The following is a 14,834-nucleotide window of genomic DNA, read 5'->3' as shown; positions in this document are numbered from 1 at the left end:
CTTGAATTCGGACAAAGGTTTAGCTTGTAGAGTATCCCATTGGTGGCGACCCCAAAGCCCATGTACAAGAAACAGGAATGGATGTCCCTCCTCTTTTGTGCCTCGAACATTAACGATGTTAGTCCCAAATTAATAAAGGCCGGTATCCCCAATGACACAGAGAAATCCACAACATCATGGGTCACTTATACACAAACTCATCAAATAAAATTTAAATAATTTATATCAAAGAAAAACAACCAATTCCACCTACCTGCCATCCCACACTGTAGCTTGATAGAAAGTCCCCCAACTCTTCTGTTGTAATTTCTGACATTGATCAATCCTATTTAACTTTTCTGCCCTTTTGCACTATTTACACTTGTGGATGAATGATTTTGCATTTAAATAATCTACGTTTAATACAGGCAAATGCTTAGCACCCTTAGGACTATGCTTAATCTGTCCTTATTGTTCTATCGATATGCTGTACATCAATGGGCATGATACCAGGTCAAGCTGCATCACTGATGTCCAACCTTCTGCTGGCTAATACTCCAAACAGAAAGATTATTCCTCATCATTTATTGCCTGGTGAAATGTTTTGGTCATTTTAAGGGAATGTTTCACTAATATCTTGTATCTGTCTTACAGATAGGGAACTTACAAAATGACAAATTCTGAAATCACTATACACTCACTCCAGAGCACGATAGCAATTAAACAGAGTGCAAACCGTTGCAGAATGGTAAGCAAGCCACGTCTTTTCCTGGCTACCTTAGCCGTGGCTCCTAAATGTGCAGCAAATGTTAACTATAGAACCAAAGCGTGTACACTACTTGCCAAATTTTTCTGTTCATTAGAACACACGCCATCCACCAACACCATAACTACAAGCGTCAACTAGCTCACAGAGTTGACACCTACATATGTCACTGAATGATTGAAGGTGGAACCCATCGCCATCCAAACCTAGTGGGGATACCTGTGGTGCTCTACTATCTAGAAATAGGTTTAAACCTTATCATACATTGAATGCTCTAAAACACGGTCTGCCTTAACAAGGTAAAGGCAGAACTCGTGCTCATGGTACAAGTCGACTTAACACCATTTCCCTTTGAGTGGCTAGACAGAATCCTCCTGATCCTGAAAGACTCACGTTTGCGTTGATCATTTGAGCAGAGCAGTAGCATCTTTCCTGCAATACTTCAATGTCAGTGTCACAGGGATCCCAACTAAGACACTCAGCAAACTCCAGCTGCTTCAGAGGCAAGAGATGTAATCCACTTTTACCTTCATGACCACATTGCACTTGCACTTAAACCCCTCCACTAGCTGTCAATCATGCAGTCTTTAAGTTGTGTACATCAAACATTTTACTGTTTGGCTACCTATCCAAGGTTCTACAAACCACGAGCTACCATTACTTTTGTCTGGATTCCTCAGTGTGTCCTCCATGTACACGACCCAATACAAATACATCAGTGGGAAATAATCCACACGGGCGGAGCCAGCAGAACTAAGAAGGAAACAAACAGCTAAACATTCATCAGAGGTGGAAGGGCTCACCACTTCTGCACTGCATATGGCTAATCACTACCCATTAAGCCTTTTGACCCTGCTCTTTTATCCTCCATATCAACCACCAAGTTAAGATTTATCTAAGATCAACGGTCTTGATGCTTGGACACATTCTAGGCACGTGCTAACGTCGAAGTGACCTTTCTTTTTTCTCGAATTTAAGACTATTTACCCACAGAAGAATTTCAGAAAGATTTGGCCATCACAGCAGATTTCTGGTACAGTAACCCCCCCTTACTTTGTGGAATCGTTTTCTTGCTATGGCCCTCTCTCTAAACTCTAAAGAGCATTGATGTGCCACAAAAAACTGTAAATAAATCACTTGAGAAAGAGCGCCGGTGTACAGTAAGACATTTGCAGTCCTGAGCAAGCAGGCTTTCTTTCAATCATTAATGTCCATAAAATAAACAAAACGCTGTTTCATTAAATATAAGAGGTGCCTGAGCCATTCCAAAGAAATTGAAAAGACAAGTGAAAAAAGATTACACCAGTCAGCAAATCTCCAATTTGCCCTGGATCATCTTTAAATGTGAAGTGATATGCTTTTTGTTTTTTTAACTCAGTGGCTGTACATTACTAAATCTTTAACTAGTAATGATGATTTAAACAATCTGGGTAGACGAAGATGACAGCCAAAACAGCTACCAGACCATCTGTGCTGCATTATGTAATCGTTTTGTGTTACCCATTTAAAATATACCACTTCGAGGATCTCCTCTTTCTAGATAGTGAGCAGTAATTTAGTGAATCCCTCTAAACTTTTGCTGTAGAAGAGATATGATAGATGAGTGGACATTTCTACTATTAATCAAAGGAGCCTGCTTTGCTCCAAGTAATTCCAATGACAAAGAATGACACTTCACAGAGCTGTTGGTAGGGGGCAGCGTGATTAGAGGAACAAAGGGCCTGATTTCTAACCCATGCTGTCTTTCCGGGCCAGGCTCTCATATAATGAGTACACTGCCTCTCTATTCTGTCCGTGCCTCACTTGTCAAAATTGGGAGCGCCTATATATTTAGTGATATCGTGACTGTAGAAGCCATAAAGAGGTTTAGGCCATGATGAGCGGCTATGCCTGTATAGAGAAAGGACAACCCGCTAGCAAACTCGTTTGAGCTGGGAGGGAAGTTGCAGGCAAAAAGAGTCAGTTTCCCCTGGTCAGAAGAGAATTGTGGTGGTTTAACTTGCCAGCTCATCACCACACACTGGAAACTTGAGGAAACCAAGCAAGCAAGCGAGGCTCATAACAGGAAGCTTACAAAGCGAGGTCTGCGTGAGCAGGTGCCCACTGAGTAGGATCAGCCTGCAGTAAGGTTGAGATCAACAAAAGAACGTGAAATAATAGGTGAGCCAGTGCTTAACGTGCAAAAAAAAAAAAAAAAAAAAAACCACAACATAATCAGTAAAATAATTGTCAAGGCCTGGAGTCCACTGCTGGAAGCCAGTGCTGGCAAACACCAAGGTCGTTTAGTTTTGATTATACCTCTGACCTCTTTCTTCCACAACCCTGCAGTTGCTTATTTCACCTTTGCACATTCTTTTTTGACCTTGCTTTTCTCTCTTTGTCACTGTTTTCTGTCTTTCTCCTCCTTTCACCCTTTTCTGCCTTTCTCTCTTTCTCTGGGCCAAGGTCAGATGAAAATATAGTAGTGGTTCACAAAATTAAGTGCCAGTGCTGATCACTTGCAAACCTGCACAAATTTAGCACTGCTACCAGCATGATGCTTGCGTTAAGGATCCCTTAAAGGCAAAGGAGCTGGAGCTAGGGTACTGCCGAAATTCCCCAACACTTTCAATTAGTGCTTGAAATGGAAATATAGAGGTGTTGGTACTATCAAGGGCCCCTGTTTGGTACTATGAAGTGTCACTACTCATTAAAAGGTTTGGACGTCCTCTGAGAAGTGCAGGTACGCTTCTTTAAAAACAAAGTGTAGGTACTCTGTTCATGACAGTACCTGCCCACTTAGAGCATTGCTCTTGCTTGACTCACACACATTTTAAAGCATAGTTTTTAAGGAGCAGCAGAGTTCGTGCCTGTGGCCTGATCGAGACATCTCAGCTTCGCGTGTCTAGAGTTTTTTTTTTAATTAGTCGGGGAGGCGGGGCACACGGGATTTACAATACCCTGCTGTCTGGTTCCACTGCACTACACCGGATGGAAACGAGCTGGTAGAAAAGTAGACGCCTTGCCCGAGGCACATTACTGTCTCGATGTTCGTGCACTCGTTTCCTAGCGAAAGGAACAAAAACCACACTGCGTGCAAGTAACATACAGAAAACCTCTCTCTTTGAGGGGAGTTTCTTGTTCGATGCCAATAGCAAAATTTATTTTAAATTAAGGCCTCCCGCAGGCAAACAACTCTGTATTTCCATGGACGTCAGTTCGGCTCGTAAACACAAGCCAACATTTTAGAAAAGAAAGTAGGAGACTTTGAAGAAAAAAATCGAAGAAATGTCTTTTCCTCATTCTCCAAAAGAGGCAAATTCAGGCGGGAGACAGCCAAAGAAGAGCCATTTTTTGCTTCGAGAATCAGGAGTCTCCCGCTTAAATCGGATCTGTTGGCATGTATGCACAAGTTACTTTTTAAAAAGCAAGGGATGCATTCAAACCGCGACAAACAGAAAGCAGCGGATGTCTCTCTAAGTCTGATCACTCGAGGAGACACCGGGGAATAAATGTGTTTAGCGGGTTGAGTGCCCACTGCAGAGATCAATATGTGACTTGCAGGTTCAGATCCTAGCACATCGTAGGGTCATAGGAGTGTCAAAAAACAGGTAAGAAGAACACTTGGGGGTTATTTGCTAACATTTGCTCTAAAACAATTTAGGAGCCGGCTAAAGAATTTCCGATTTTACAACAGCCATCTAATGGTATTACCAAATTTTTCCATTGGGACAAATCGAGCAATTCCTAGCACATATTTGTGATACTTGAGCACAAATCAAATTCAGAAACATTTTCAAGAGAGCATTTTGAGTTCTAGGCCCTGGAGATATGCTCATGAGCAAACCTTCGTAGTACAGCGCCAAATGAAGGATGCACATCTAAGATTCTCCATCAGTTATGAGTAGCTATAGTTAGTGATGTAATGAATTGACATAGTTATTCTAGTTCTACACTTGATTCCAGCGAGGTATCCTCTGTGTCATCGAATTGCTTCAGAAATGAGGGTTCTAGAATATGCCGGAGGTTCTAGAGGGAGACTACCTGGCAGTCATGTGTGAGAATGTAAGGGAGCTCCATGTACACAGCTGGTCTCCAATAAATCACATGGTGAATCCAACCAAGATCATCTTCTTTCCTTCAACTTCTGGCTTTTGGAAATCCAAGAAAAGTATCAGTATCCTTGAGAGCACTTTGTCTACTTTGCAGCCCGATGCAACAAGAGTAACATTTCTCCCTTTCTATATTTTGCTGTTTGCCAATTCTATTTGGATTGTTTAGCATTAGTGGAGTCAAAGGCTTTTGAGGAAAGGTATGCATGCCTGCTCAAGTGCCAGCAAACATTCTGACCTTTTCATAGCAGCTCCCTGCTTGTGGGAGCACTTTTTTCATCTGTCTTCCCCACATGCATATTTGCATGCGGGGAAGACAGGCGAAAACTTTGCTTTCTAAAGCTTCAGATGTCAGCAAGAGGACTATGTTTGATTTTGCTTGGTGGGAGCTATCAAAGCACCCATCAAGCAAAAGCAAACAGCTATGTCGCAGGGATGGGCACCCTGGGACATAGCAGGAGCCAGCCCTGAGTGGGGGTGGTCCCCAAGGCCAACAGTGGCTCTACCAGGGGGGCTGTGTGGTCCCCCGCCAACAAGAATTGCCCCAGGGAAGGTGGTGGTCCCCAGGGCTAAGATGTCAGAAACTGACTCCTTTCGCATTTTTATTGTGGCTTTGGGGAGGTGACGGCCCCTGGGCCTGCGGGGGTGTGTGATTCCCCCCATCATATTAGTTCAAAGCCCCCTAGAGGTGGTGGTCCCCGGTGGGACCATGCGCCCCACCCACATCATATTACTTTAAAGCCCTGTGGAGATGACTGTCCCCAGGGCTGCGGGGGGCCCAGCGGGCCCCCACCTTGTATTTGCTTAATGCCTCGAGGAGGTGCCGGTCCCTAAGGTAGCAAGGTGGGAGCAGACCCCCCGCATTCTTTTAAATATGAGCCCTGGGGAGGTGGTGGGCCCTCAGGCAGCAGGGGTGGGGGCCTGGCGGCCCCTGCATGAATTTGCAATGGCCCCAGGACCTGGCCTACCTGGGGCCTACAGGTATACGAGCCTGCGCTTTTTTAAAAATAATTTTCACCAGATTCTCCATGACTCTCGGCAAAAAAAAAAAAAAAAAAAGAAAGAAAACATTTTTTTTTCACCCTGTGGAGGTCCCTCTGGGACCCCAGCTCCAGAGCCAAGGATTCAGGGTGAGACTACCTTGGCCCCTTTTGTTTTTTTCTGGAACTCCGCTTCAGCCAAGTTCCAACATGGCTGCCAACACTTCCTTGTTGAAGTGTTGGCCAATCAGGGGGGTTTGCAGAGCTGTTGCGTCCCTATATATACGAATGTGGATTTTCTTTAATTTGTCAAAAATCACTGAACGTATTTACACCAAATAACAAAAAGATTGCTTTCTGGACCAAAAGCTACCTTTCTGCCAAATTTGGTGTAATTCTGTCCAGTGGTTCTGGTGCTATCTCTGTTCAAAATCCATATGGAAATTTACATTGGAAATGCTCATTTTTTGGCCCCCCTTTTCCTCGGCCCCCGCTTGACAGATCACCCAGGAACTTTCCAGTCAGAAGCTAATTTGACTGTAGAATTGTTTTGGAAAATTTAATGAAGATTCGTCAAGCGGCGCCAAAGATATAGGCAAGTAAAAAAAAAAACGTTTTCTATAGAAACTAGGTCCTAATTATAACTACCTAGTGGAGACTGCCACTAGGTAATTATTATTATATATATATATATATATATATATATATATATATATATATATATACACACACACACACACACACACACTTAATTCTTACCTGTAGAACTTTTAATACACAAATGCCTTTACTATTCATGCCCTTACAAAAATAAAACACTTAATACTTACTTTTAAACTTTTACCATGCATATGCCTTTACTAATCATGCCTTTAGAACGAAATTAGTTAAATTTGTTGTAAAGGCATGTGTGGTGAAGGCATATGTGGTGAAGGCATATGTGTGGTAAAGAATATGTGGTAACGGTCATGCGTGGTTATGACTGTGTTGTAATGGCTGTTTTCTGGCTGTGCCAGTATGAGTCCCAGTAAATATTTTATGTGCTGGAAAATTGGTACCTCACTTGCAAGTTATTTTTCTAACATTTGAATCTCCCCTGCATCCAAGCCCTTTCTCTTGTCTTTTAGTACACCAATTCCTTATTCATCTTTCATTTTTGTCTCAGATTGCCGTATTTTCTGTTTAAACTAACTGGCGTAATTAACTTGAATCCTCTATCTACCAAACCTCTGTCAAAAGAAAATTTACAGTAAATTGCCTACCTGTGTGACATTGCCACTACGGAAGCCTGATTTCCGTTGCAGTTCTGGTTCATGGCCATTACGCCCATACCCTTCAAACCCATACAAGTCAACCCTATTCCCATCGTCCCCATACTCACTGCCCCATCCCCGGCATTCCTGTGACGGAAACTCACACAAAAATAAACACATTGTACTCTTCTCTATCTTTTTGTATCCCAGTGTCGACCACATCAATTTCCGTAAAAGGCCCAAAAATTAACAACGTTGGTACTCCACAAAGTCATACAAAAGGTCACTTCCTGGCTAGCAGTAAACTGTTTGACCACCTCAGAATGTGCACCACAGTTATAAGGGTGCAGAATTATACAGTATGGCTACTTCGTATCTGCCAGAAGAGAATTCTATGTTGTGTTCCTCCATGCAAATGGAAATACTTTTATTGCTTTATATTATAAGAACCAAATGACTTCTCTTGCCATTCGTATTCAATTACAGAATGTTTTAGGCTTTCTGATGCCTATGAATATAGGGAATATACTTTAAAATGTTGTTGTTTCACACAGTGATAAATACGTTACACAGTGCCACTTGATAAATTATCCAATTTTAGTATCTGCAAGTGGAGGGTCTCTTAAAGAGGAAATTTGAGAAAATCGTCGAATTTATTTTCCCGTTACAAGGCAACATGGTAAGTGCAAATATTAAGAACAGTTAGGTAACTGTGTCTTGTGGTATAGGACATTATCGTTCAGAAATAGACTTAAAAATCAATCAATTTGGAAAAATATTGCTTATTCTGGTAATCCAATGTACAGCAGCAAGCCATGCCAACCGCCCACTCCTGTACCAGCGGTAGACGAAAATAAGAGGTCATACGCCGAGCTAGGTCATGTGTTAGCTCCTAGGTGTATAAAATGTGTGGAATGCAAGTAGAACCCTGAGGGCTACAGTGCTGTGGGAGAGTCAATCCATTCCCTTAGGCATACGTGATTTTAATGGAACAGTTATATAATAATACTGCCAAGAACATTTGTGATTTTCAAAAGGGCGAACATGGTCTGCTGCTTGATTCTTGAAAGTACTTGTTTCTATGCATCTACATAGAGATCTGATAATATGCCCTCTATCTCGCTGCACCAGAGAATCTGTGCTGCACATTCCAGGAGCAAACCGAAAATAGGCTTTAGCTCTTCATTAGAAGACATCACTGCAGCACTTTGGTGATGAAGTTTTCTTACCAGGAAACCAATACAAAGACCTGTCATCACAGCACTGTGGTGGCACAGTGGTCCAGAGTGTGTTCGTACTACATCACCTCAGAGTATGTGCACAGCATCCGTTAACCGAGAAGCCCTCCCTCACCCAAGTGAGCATCCAGGTAAACCTTCTCTATGGTGGGTCCAACAAATCCCATACGCAACAGAAGAAATAAACAAAATCCTAAAATGAAAGTAGAGCAGTGCATTTTTGTACACAGAACGAGCCACATGACTTCAGCAATATTGGTAACAAAGAATATTTAAATAAATATAGGCCCTACACTGTCTTTAACACACTGGCTATTCTGGGTTCTTCTGTGACATGCAGGCAATACATCTAACTGTTCCATTCACAAATCACAGCCCTATGAACTGCTGACACACACTTTTTCACTCCACAGAAAACTTGGACCAAAAAGAACTGCTAACTACCCACATCACTTATTTTTAGGTTGAGCGTGCACGCGATTTGACCTGTTGAAAGTATTGTGGGCTTTTAACTATGCCCACCGCACACCAATCACTTTCACTCGTTCATGGGCTTGCCTTTCAAAAGTCCTTTATCATCATTGGTAAATGATTTATGTTTGTTCATCCTTGGGCGTTTTTGTTACTGCCTTGCAGACTGTCCCTGTTACACTGATAATTTCACGATTGCCAATACGTTTGACTGCGAGTGAACTTCTTTTTTTTTTTTTGTGTCTCTCCTTCGCGCTCATGCTCCTGGCGGCCATGGTGATTTGAATCAGCACACTTATGTCAACAGTTTTACTTTTTATTTTCAATTTATGAGGCAAGAAAAGTCTAGTTAGGAATTTACGGTGCTAATAGCTCTAAGTCAGGCAAATATGAGACTCATTACATTGCAAATGCTTGTTTCCGAAGGTATCACAGGTGCAACTACTGCTCTTTGAAAATGGCCACCAGTGTTGCATATACACTTGGCTTTACACTCATTCATAGGACGATTCTATCAAGTGCAATGTTCTTCATTCACAAAGGAAAATTCTGAATGAAGTGGGCCTGTGTTAATAACACGTATTAATAAGATGAGGTTTATCTTAACAGGACACTGTGCCAAGTCACCATTACCTGGCTCCTGTGGGTACTGAAGGGGAAATCTTAACTAAAGCCATGTGTTAGTAAGTGGGCATTGATGTATGAACCTACATTGACTAATTCCTAAGACTTCCAGATAGATGACTGTCACCAGGCAAATTAGGACCTATATTAGCTTCTACAAAATGTTATATCCTTGTAGTTGAATTCAGTTTAAGGGAACAAAGACTACAAATCCCGGAATTCGTGAAGTAGTCAAGTAACATCAAATGTTACGCTGCACAACCTGCTGAATGCAAAACTAGACGCTCATGGCTCATTCATATTAGGTGTGAACAGGATGCAATGCAGGTAATGAGGACAGTAAGACTATGGCCCTCATTCTGACCCTGGCGGTCGGCGGAGAGACGGCGGTCGGACCGCGAACAGACCGGCGGTATTAAAAATGGCATTCTGACCGCGGCGGTCCCCGCCGCGACCGACCGCTACTTCTCCACTCCGACCGCCGCGGCGGTCATGACCGCGGGGCTGGAGTTTGCGCACTCCGGCCCGGCGGTCGTCCCAAGACCGCCAAGGGTATTATGACCCTGCCTACCGCCGCGGTTTCTTGCGGGCGGGAACCGCCGTGCGAACCATGGCGGTAAGCACTATCGGGGCCAGGGAATTCCTTCCCTGGCACTGATAGGGGTCTCCCCCACCCCCCACTACCCACCCGAGTCCTCCCCCCACACCCTCCACCCCCCTGCCACCCCCCAGAGGTGGTACGAACCCCCTCCCCACCCCCACCCCGACATGCACATACATGTACCCCGACATGCACACACCCCCAACATGCACATATACACACCCCCTACACACACATACACAACGGGGACACATACCCGCACACATACATGCCGACATGCGCACCTGCCGAACAGCACACATTACCCATAGACACAGCAGCACCCCCCGCCCGCATACACGCACTCACACACCCCCTCTACACACTCACACGCACACCCCCATGCACGCCCACATCACACAACACCCCCCCACCCCCTCCCCTCACGGACGATCAACTTACCTTGTGCGTTGGTCCTCCGGGAGGCGACGGGAGCCATAGGGACGTGACCGCCAACAGAAGACCGCCAACAGAAGACCGCCACACAGAAATGTGGGTCGTAATTCTGTGGGCGGTGTTCTGCTGGCGTGGCGGTGGAGGTTGACCAGTCTCCACTTTCCCGCGGACCGCCAGTGTGGCTGCTGGCGGTTTTCCGGCGGAACGCTCCCAGCGGTCAGAATGCGCACAGCGGCACACCGCCGCGGTCGGCGGTCTTCACCGCGGCGGTAACTCAGCGGTCTTGCGAAAAGACCGCCAAGGTCAGAATGAGGGCCTATGTCTTAAAAGGGTAGTTCAATGGGCTCCATATTGAATTAAGGAGAGAGGTAGCACTTTGTGATAATTTTGGAAAGAATAAAGATGGGAAGAAATATGCCGTGAGTGCCTTGATTTTTAAGCCAGTGGCCTCCCAGCATCAGTTAAGTAAGTGTTAACTAAAAGCCCAGGACTCGAACTGTGGTGTCCCCAGTGACAGTACTGAAAACCTCTCGATTACAGCAGGAATGTCCACACTACTGATGGCCTTTATTACCACCTGAAGAAGAGCTGGGTATTGTGTGCAAGGATAAAACACTTGGCTGTGGCCCAGATTCATCCATCTTGACAAATACATTTAAGAGGGATCATTAAACAATTGTGACCTGGTTCTGGTAAGAAAGGTATAAACCAAACTCTGAACAGTTAGTCAAAATAAGCACATTCCGAGACAAAAGAGAATACTAAAAGACTCATATCTACGTACTCAGTGGGACTAGACGTGCTAACATTAACTTCACGTTGCTCTAGGAGGAGTTCCATAACATAAGGGGCCAGAAATAGAGCCTACGGTGGCCTTGTCGGTTCAGCCCTACCACACCTTCAACAGCACCTCCAGAACGAAAACCACAAACCAGAACCGAAGACTGAACTGGATTATCCTCTGGAATATATATGAGTGTGGAGGAAGCAATCAAAATCCAGCATTTCTGCAGCGCAGACCTAATCAGGAGGCAAGGAGTTGATGGATTACAAGGGCTCGCGCTAGAATTAATAGGACATTAAGGAGAACCAGCTCCTTTGTTCTCGTCCCCAGCCCAACAAGTCCACCAACCCACACCCCATCGCAAAATGTCCTCATCTGGTTCATAGCACCGGCAGGTAAACTAACAAAAGATATTCCTGCATTAAAGAGGCATGCAATTTTCAAAAAGAAGGCAGCAGGTTGAACGCAGAGAAAGCATCACCCCCTCCAACACGTACACGCACACACTGCCAATGTGCATGTCTGTAGTCTGCTCATCTTATTTCCTGGTCAGTAGCGTTTTTAATACGGGTGCATCTCCGGGAAAACTCCCACCAGTCAGTTCTCCCAGCTGACAAAACATTATTAATCATCAGTACCAATATAATATAGAAAGAGGCACGAACCTTCCCACAACCATTTCCTTTGTTGTGACTGGAGCGTTTTCTCAGCTCACCGAGAGCCCCCTTCGAGCGATGTCATTATGTGAAGATGTGAGGCACGCACCCAACGGCTCGCACTATTTACACTGCAATGGTGCTAATATTATTATTGTTAATTATTATTGTGTTTATCTGCAAGGTCGGCTATCAATGTCTGGTACCGGGGGTTAGGGGGTTGCACATGAAGGAGAGGGACGGTAACGTGCAGGCACATTGCCCATGAAAGGTTGCCCCCAGTGACTGCCTGCTCTTACCTGGCGGGCTGTTCGGGGGTCCAGGGGCTGCGGCTGGAGGGATCTGCCGGTGCCAGGGCTCCCCTTTGGCGAATCGTTCTGTGGGTTATTATAACGAATGAGGGCCTGACCCGGGGTCACTTTCAGCAGCAGGCGCCCCCTGAAAGTAAATACATAAGCGTTCACCCTCGTCTGCTTGTCGCCGGAGCTCTGCGCGCTGCTGGGGCGGTCCCTCCCCCTGCCCACCCCTCCCCGCTCACAGAGAGGCTGGTGGAGTTCACCGCCTTCAGCAACACCCAAGTGCGGGTGACAGTGCGTGCCCTGCACCGGGGACACGGAGAAGCCCTGTCACCCCTAGCCAGCGCCAGGCAGCCCCCCAAGAGGACTCTCCTCCCAGGGAAAGTGGGAGAGAGCGCGGTCTGGCACAGCCTCAGACCCTCAGCAGCGCTCCCCAGTGCCCTCACTGACTGGCAGGCGTGTATTCTTCGGTGAGGTTGGCCGCTCGCAATGCTGCCCTGTCCAGAAAGAGAAATGTGTTGGACTCGGCGCCCCCTGTTCCAGAGGGGTGGGTTAAGTTAGAAGACGTAGAGCTATGGATAACCAAATAGGAAACAGGATGCAGTTAAAGGGGCAGATAGGATGCTGTTAGGGGGTGAAAGGGGTATCAAGGTGCAGCCAAAAAAAGGACAGGGTGCAACTACAAACGGACAGAAGGCAGCAGAAGTAGGGCATGGGACATCTATGGAGGAGAAGCTCGATGGAAGTAGAAGGCAGGTTCCAGCGTTGAAGGGGCAACATGGAGCAATTGGGAGGGACGGGGTGCACGTCTGAGAGAGCAGCTTAGGGGGTAGGAGGGTGTCGTTTTTGGAGGGTAGAGTGCAGCAACACAAAGGCACACTGCAGCTTTTTTGGGGGGTGGGGGGCGGGCGTCAGGGTGAGGTTTTGTGAGCGAAGGATACAGGCAAGGATGGGCAGGGCGAAACCAAAGAGAACAGAGTGCAGCTTCGGAGGGAAAGGAAGGGGTCGCTACCGAAGAGCAGTGGTATATCGGAGCACGGTGTAGGTATAAAGGAGAGGCAGGGTGCAGAGGGCAGCTATTTGTGTTTGGGGGAGGGGAGAAGCAAAGGATAGGGTGCAATTACGAATGGGAGATGCAGGAAAGTGTTAAATACATCCTCACCTACCCCGCAACAACACTGGGACTGCACACTGTGAGGTTGGCGGCCCCTTAAGTTAAGTTGAGGGGAAACGCAGAGTAAACACTCACTCACCTGCGTGCAGAGGAACCCAGGAGGGCAGCCAGGGGCTTTCGGGACGAATCTCTATCGCTGTATCTACCCAGCAGCTACGTCAAGTTTGTCCATATGTTGTTATCACTAGAGAAATGTGAGCCCTAAGTCAGCGACCGCGCCAGGTCTCACTCTCACACCCCCAGACACGCCCGCTCCCCGCCTCACGAGCCGCTGCTCTCCCCAACAGACTAGGCGGGCCTCGTGCACATATAAACATTCAGGCGTGAGCCTACGACCAGCCGAGGCTGACAGGATCCACCCAGCTCCTGCCTCCGCTCGTGCTTCCTCCTCTCCCACCACCACAGCTTCAGAAAATAACGTTCTTTAGTTCCTTTTTCGAAAAATTCTGAGAACGGCTTGTTTTGTAGCGCGCATCAGCCTTGGAGTCAGAGGGCGTAACACAGGACCCTGCAACCCTATTCCACCTAAGTCAATGTATATTTGTAAGTGTAAGATATGCCCCCCCCCCCCCATTTTCACATCCTGGGGGGAGGGGGGTGGTCGGGGGGTTGATGGGGCTGAAGGCAGGGGCGTTGTTGGGGCAATTCGTATGAGTTACGCCACTGCTTCGAGTTTCTGTGAGAGCACAGAAACTACAGCTCCCCCGGACATATATATTTTTTTGAACTTAACAAGTTTTCCATGCAGGCTATCTCAGTGGTGTCAAGCTGCATAACTGCCAACTGGAACCATGCCATGTGTGACAACCTTAGCAAGCCCCTCCTTTTAATCCATCGTTTCCGCTTTGTTTGCAATGTTAAAAGGACAACTCAACTACTAGTGCCAGAATGCAACATGTTGTTGCCTACATTGCCAGGACTGACAAAAGAAGTCACACGGAGGTATCCCGTGTTTTTCAGAAGCATACACCTGCTATGCCAGGTGTAGCGCTGCAGGCTTAGTAAAAGGGGTTGCCTCCCTGTTGTGGCCAGTTTTGTGCCGCTGCTCTCGGCGGCGCCTCTATTGTTTTCCACTAGCTTTCTCTTTCAGCCTTCAGTGAGGCAAGGTTCTAAGGTTTCCCAGGTCCCATGTGTGAGAAGCTTTGCCAGTCTAAATTTTTTTAATTTACATTCCTGCGGCTTGTAGTTCTGAGAGATAGTGGAACAACTGCAAATCCCAGCATGCAAAGCAAAAACCTGAATTGAATGAGCTACTCAGACATGGACCTAAGAAATTTGCAAGCTTTGGAGATACTTCAGGATACCACTCGTCCATGACCATCCATGTAACTATGGCAACCCCGGAAGACTTGAACCTGGATACTCCTATGTTCACATTGCTACATTAAGCACAACAAGGTAGGTACATGCTGCAAGGGATCTAAAGACCCACTTCCCCCCGCTGGTTACCACAGGCATGACAGCTGAAGAAAGTGCAGAAGAGAAA

The 14,834-nt window shown here is 46.0% G+C and overlaps 1 protein-coding gene across 5 annotated transcripts in view; it reads right to left on the bottom strand.

Annotated features, from left to right (window-relative positions):
• Positions 1 to 13,802, bottom strand: part of RNF152 (ring finger protein 152) — a 239,029-nt gene extending 225,227 nt beyond the window's left edge. For 2 of the 5 annotated variants that reach the window (XM_069219503.1, XM_069219501.1), the window contains exons 1-2: positions 13,428 to 13,801; positions 12,178 to 12,316 (exon numbers count right to left, since the gene is read on the bottom strand). The gene's annotated coding sequence lies outside the window, so the exon portion shown is untranslated. Of the gene's footprint in view, positions 1 to 12,177; positions 12,317 to 13,427 lie in introns of all 5 variants that reach the window. The other 3 variants (XM_069219504.1, XM_069219502.1, XR_011200881.1) reach the window with 2 other exon arrangements.
• Positions 13,803 to 14,834: the final 1,032 nt, after the last annotated feature.

Source organism: Pleurodeles waltl, chromosome 2_2 (assembly GCF_031143425.1).
Source record: "Pleurodeles waltl isolate 20211129_DDA chromosome 2_2, aPleWal1.hap1.20221129, whole genome shotgun sequence".
Lineage (NCBI taxonomy): Eukaryota > Metazoa > Chordata > Amphibia > Caudata > Salamandridae > Pleurodeles > Pleurodeles waltl.
The sequence above is the reverse complement of the archived record's forward strand: the minus strand, read 5'-3'. Positions and strand labels throughout refer to the sequence as shown.